This window comes from Helicoverpa zea, chromosome 10, assembly GCF_022581195.2.
Source record: "Helicoverpa zea isolate HzStark_Cry1AcR chromosome 10, ilHelZeax1.1, whole genome shotgun sequence".
NCBI lineage: Eukaryota > Metazoa > Arthropoda > Insecta > Lepidoptera > Noctuidae > Helicoverpa > Helicoverpa zea.
In genome coordinates, this window is record NC_061461.1 from 2,609,174 (window position 1) to 2,615,888 (window position 6,715).

Genomic DNA, 6,715 nt, shown 5'->3' on the forward strand with positions numbered 1-6,715 from the left:
AATTCTATTACAATTTCTTAAAATGATACAACCTTCAACCAATATCAAACAATTTCATCTTCGTCACAAACAAACAGGTAATTTTCCTTTAATAATAATAAATAATCTTCCACGCCGATTTCGGCAACGGCGACCACTTCGACCCTAATGGCGTGCGTGTGCTCTCATATGGCTGGAGTATCCAATTTTGTGCGTGAAAGTCCGCGCACACTGCGGACATGTCAGGGTACCAGCCACAAAGTTGTAGTTGATAGCTACAGGTGGTCGAGCTTTCAACTCATCTCGTTTGGCATCCAACTCAGAAAGTCAGCGTGCTTCAAAGTCAAAGACTTTGGCTTTAACGCGGCTTCTCCAGTCTCTGCGGTTGGATGCCAGATTCTCCCACTGAGACGGGTCAATGGAACAGCTTTTCATGTGACGCTTCAGCACATCCTTGTATCGCAGCAGCTGTCCGCCACGTTTCCGCTTGCCCTCCTGCAACTCGGAGTAGAGGATGCGCTTGGCCACTCTAGTATCCGGCATGCGCAGTACATGCCCGCACCAACGAAGCTGTCTCCTCATGAGGTATGCTTCAATGCCACCTACATTGGCTTTCCTCAACACTTCTGTGTTACGCACACGATCAAACCAACGGATATTTAATATTTTGCGCAGACATTTGAGGTGGAAGCGGTCTAGTTGCTTGATGTGGCGTCGGTACGGTGTCCATGTTTCCGCTGAGTAGAGTATACAAGGCAACACAACTGCCATATACACAGAAACCTTTGTGGATATCTTTAGGTCATGGGAGCTGAAGACCTTCTTGTCGAATTTGCCGAAAGCAGCGGCTGCAGCACCAATTCTGCTATTGATTTCGGCGTCAAGGTCGCACTTTGCTGTTATAGTGCTCCCCAAATATCGAAATTTATCGACCTGCTTCAGGACATCTTCACCAAGCATAATGGTCAGTTCTTGACGTCCGTGATTATCTGAAGACATATAATTTTCCTTTAATTGTCTACAACGATACCTTTTAAGGCATCATGATTTCCCCTTATAAATTGACCATGAATTTCTACCGCCAATCTTCTAATACACCTTTACGGCATTCGTGTTTGCACACAAAGGGAATGAAAGGAAAATATTAATAAAACCTCTATATATCAAATAAACGGACAGACGGGGAAGAGGAATCAACATTAAGTATAACAAACATCAAACAAAAATGTTTTGGTATTACGAGGTAATACGACGCTGGTGGGTAAGGGGCGTACTGGGTACATTTTTGGTTAAGAAGAACTTTTAGTGTTGAACGTAAGTTCATTGAAATTAGGCTTTCCTAGAATTGTAAAATGAAACTACCGGCTTCACCATATCCTGTGCTACTTCACGCAACCGGGCCGGAATAAATCTACAGACTCCTTCGATAAATGGGCTATCTTACATTGAAGGAAATGGACAAACTGTTTAACTTGAAAATAATAGTACATGTCGATGTGTACGTACTTATCTAGAGACTATTTAAGCATAAGCCACGCAGACATTTTTATTGTAGTTCAACGATTTCAAATAATTACACATTGGAACAAAAATCACTGTGTGTCTTTACTAATTTCTGGAATATTTTTCTGTAAGGAGAATAAAATAGGTAGATACTCCACCGCAGCTCAGTCAGATACGCGACGTTAAAAAGTAACAACAGATTCGCCATTACTACAACAAAGGAATAAGAGGTGCTTATCTTTTGTTTTGTTTTTGAAGTCCATATAGCATTATCCTGAGTATGCAGTACACATAAAAAACCTTGAGGTGAATTGTTTGACGATTTTGGTAATGGTATCATTGAATTAGTATGGAAATGATGAAAAGTATTTTGATACATCATTTTCGATTTTGTTTTATTTATTTTATTTTATCAGATACTTTTCCGATCTCAACCAAGGGGTCTATTTTTCCACTCTCTGGTGAGCCAATCGTTATAGTGTTTTTTAGACGTGAACTTTACATGCCATACATAACATATATCAAGTGTCCTATTACCGTATTTTTCTGTTCACCGTATCATATTTTGAATGCCTAACCTATTTCAGGAACTTACAAATACCCAATTCTGTAACTAATTATTCTGGTCCACAACTTGTCTACTATTCCTATTTAAAAAGGAACGTCGAAACATAAATTTATCATTTACGAGTAATTGCCTACCGACCTATAATCAAACCTATTCTACTTAATTATTATAGCCAGCCAGATTCACGTTCGATTTTTAAATGTATAAACGATAATGACTTTTTAAATGAGTCATTGCGAGTGTATTTGTTTTAATGGAAAATAATCCCGATCAGTCAATTAATGGAACGGTTAATTTTAAAGCTTTCGGAGCATTTATTATTTACAATTTTAATTTATAGGTAAACTGGTTTTTAGTATTAATTGCACATTTTGTTTAAGCCATTAGAGTATTTAAACAGTAAGCACTGTATGTATAACATCGACTCTACGTATACTTTTCTTCAATTAAGTGTAGCCTTTGGACAGATTTGATAAGCTATATGCTCAAAATATTTCAGTAGCTAAATATATCATGTTAACCACTACAAATTATATTAAAATAAACTACATATGCATACACTTAATTATTTGCAATAAAAAGTTAATTAAAAATATAATTTCCAGCACAAAAGAACTAATTAACAACAAACAACAACAAAACAAAAATTTAAAACTGCAATAAAATTAAACATTCACAGCCAATTAAAAGACCACATTACCCGGGCAATGTGTACAATGGCCATACACGAAAACGGTCATAACGCGAAACGGGCGGTTGTTATTAAAAATTCCATCACACAGATTGCCTGCAGCACAGTTTGATGTGGCCAAGGTCATACAAAAGGTTCTAGAATCTATTCAGAGAGTGTATTCAGGTGAATGTGGGAAGTTCATAAAGGGCTGTTTGGTTAAAGTGCATATTTTATGACTGGCTGTGATTTAGATGTCTGGGCGCCGCGGGTGCAGTGGTGGGTTATAAATGGGAGGTGTATTGTGCAAAGTTTCCGTGGAGGTTGAAGGTATTTTTGGAGCTTGGAAAAGAGGTTTAAAATAAGTCAAACATTGAAGTGGGAAGCAAACCGAAAGATTAATTCCAAAGTTAGAAGTTCTAAATTTTTTATCAAACCTATGAATAAATAATCTGAAATACTGCAAGATATTCCTAAACAATTAAATTAATAAATTATACAAATAGGCTTCGTTGTCCAAATAAAGTTACGATACCCTTTGTTACTAGAAACTTGATAGACTTTAAGGCTATTGAAGATGGTTTCATTAAGGCTAACTTTGATTAGATCTCGAATATTGAAAACTTGAGCCTTAGACGGCTTCTTGGAGATATTGTTACATTTAAACCATTTGAAACAATGTAAAGTTTTCATAGGACAAATAATTGTATTAACAAACAACAAAATAATTTGTTCTCATCTTCATCATCCTCCTGTCCTTATCCCAATTTCATTTGGGGTCATATTCTTCTATCTGCCCACATCTTAAAACTAACATTCTTTCAAACCATATGGACTGTCACACAATGCACACATCCTTTACCATTTGCTTTGCTATAAAGTTGTTCATAACTGCGAAAAAATGAATGCGAATTCGCAGCATAGAACACAGTGATGTAAATTGCTGGTAGGTACGCTTTGCAGCAAGCATCTCTCTTCCACCTCATTGAGTAGTCAACAAGTTTGATGTTACGCGAGTCATATCTGCTTCGCGTTTGAATATTTAAGTGTTTTTCTGTTCGAGGCTTTTTCTTGGTATTGCCACAGTCTAGTATTGCATTTCTTTTTTAGTTGCAGAATGAAGCCGTTTTCCGTTTTTTTGCACCAGTCTAACCAGCTGTTGATTTTTTTAGAGTACGTCAGAGAATTCTGACTTACAATAAGAGTGCTCCTTATTTCTTGAAATAGGTTAAAATAATGTAAGTTCTTAGCTATTGCAAACACGTGCGACTGTAGATATAGGAGGGGCGATAATATTACCTGTACCACGCTACAAATTGTATGGACACTGGTACATACACGAACATGTAGCGGACTATTGAAATGTTTTGTAGACTGTGGTAGAGGCGGCATGAAATGATAAAAATATAGGTATTCTTCTCACCGCATCATCTGCCTAAACTCTAAACTTTTCGCAACTATGTTGGGGCCGACTTCTAGTCTAATCGGATGCGGCTCTGCTGTTAATGCAAAATATAAAAATTAATTTTGCCTTTATGTTATTCTAGGCAAACAATAATGCTAAAATTGGAAATTAATTAAATGATTTTTTTTTTTTTACTATTTATGGCTTAGTACAATTACCACTTTTTTTTAACGACGTCAAAAATCATCAAATGACCCCTCCCGCTGTGGGTTAGCAGCGGTGAGGGAGTGTCAGACTCTTACCGACTAAAAAACGTCGTGTTCCGTCATAGGCCTTTTATGTACCAGGGCCGCGGTATCTCTTTCGAACAACCCGCAGCCCCGGCAGGCCTTGGCCCTGCTGGGCCCCGCTGGGGTTGCTGACATCTCTTTGAGGAGCGCGTGGAACAACGCGCGCCGTCGACACGGGTCTGTCGTCTAAGCAGACAGTACAATTACCACTTGCCTACGGGTTCTTAAATACGGACGATATAATAATATTCATCATTCGGCAGGCTGGATATAGGGTTGACCCTGTTGAATAAATATAGTTCAATACACGTGGAGGTTATTTTAATGGACCCTGGGAAGTGTCTATTCTCATACAAGTGCTATTCATATTCAGTAGGCATTGGTTCTCAAATGTAGGTATCACTCAAATTCCAATAACATTTATAAACCACACTGTGCCTAAAGGCCAAAGGACAAGTATAATTTTGGATTCCTATGGAACAACTGAGCATTCGTTGTTTTTTTTTTCAACCATAGACTTCTGAACTTTCACAACTCCATTCATTTTATCGTGATTGTAGGTGCTATGTAAGTCAATTTGTCGTAGCAACAGCGAGGCCTTCGTGGTAATCCAGTTCAAACGAGATCGATCCAGTTAGGTGTTAGCTTGTTTACCGGATTAGACCGCTTCGAACCACCTCGGACCGCCTCGAACCGGTTAACACCGGTGTGCCCAGGTGTATAGAAAGACTCTTGAAAGTGGGCCACTATGGACGTCTTAACAATTTTCTAACGATTTCCTCTTTGTAGCAAGTTGTAGTTGGAAAGTTAAATTATTAGTTTGGAAAATTAGTTCTTGAAGCAGTTATTGTTCTAATTGTATTGTTCGTGTTGAACTGTTGCCTTTTTAATGTCCATTCAAGTTGTCGTTATATTGCTTTTTACGCCACAGACCGATTTCTAAATCATATCTATCCTTTTTGAAAGTTTCTCCAACATTCCGATAAGTAAAAGTATGATAGACCAACAAAATTGCTTTGCAATTTATTTCCTCGCTGTATTATTCACTGGCTGTTATTTACTTCCATCTCAAGAACTATAAACAAAAATGTTCAGGACCATAAGTTTTAATAAACCACAGTTATCTCCAAAGGATATTTATAGCTATCACATAAAGGTTACGCGGTCATAAAACTCAAAATCGCCTGGCACGTTTCCAACCAAATACGTGTGTGTAATAACGAAAATCCACTTTCAGTTATGTTTTATACCACTCGGTAACACTCCATAACGTTTGGACTGGATACTTACAAACTTATCACTAGCACTTCATCAAGAAAACCCTCCTAAAATTACCCTCTATGATCTACGAAATAAGGTTGATGATTCTAAGAGAGGAGGTCTATTGGTGGTCAATGTAACTTGGTTGAAGGTACAGCAAATTACTTCCTCAGGCTTGGAAGGTGACTGTTGACCGCCCTTATGTTCGAACGTTATTCTTTACTATTTAAGGAAAAGGCATTTTATTCCCGTGTATACTCGTACCTATGCTGAAATGTTTTGTGTTCGGTTTGCCTAGCCGTATAGTGTTATGGCGGGAATGGGTTGTAATAACTCATGCTGTATTTTATACAGCTGTTCTCTTTGTTCTGATGTTGTTAGTTACTGGTTGTGTTACCTGCGTATACCTTATGGTGTATAAAGTTTGTTTTGAACTGAAAGAAAAGTGAGATTTTATTTGAAAGTTTTCCTCGATAACTCTTTTGTATTACATTCCAATCAAATCCTTTTCAACAATAGAAGAAAAGGAAAGTAAAGTATCCATATTTCACAAGACACGAATACAAAATGTGTCTTCTTGTTATACTGATGGGACAAGTTGGTGGTACCACGAGGCATACTTTACTTTTCTGGAGTGAACTACTCTTAACTTCAACCTTTGAAGATGTCACTGTAATGGTTATCCATGGACATAAAACCATTCAATTGCTCGTCATCATATAAAAACACCCATCAAACATCCCCAAGTATCTACATACAAACCATCCCCACAATAGCATTATCACACAAACAGACACACAGCGCCAATGAACTTATTCAAAGCATATCGATCACAGCTCAACAAGTGATAAATAACAGTATAATCTAGAGAAGTGTTTTGTTCCCCCTTCACTTCGCTCGTCATGTATTGATGCATCGGAAATGTTATCGTAATGTTTGTGTGTCTGTTTTTTGGGGTATGTATTATTTTTTATGTGTGTTTTTATAAACTTCTGGCGATTCTTCGCTTTTTCATCCAAAGTTCTGGGTGAAATGCTTAC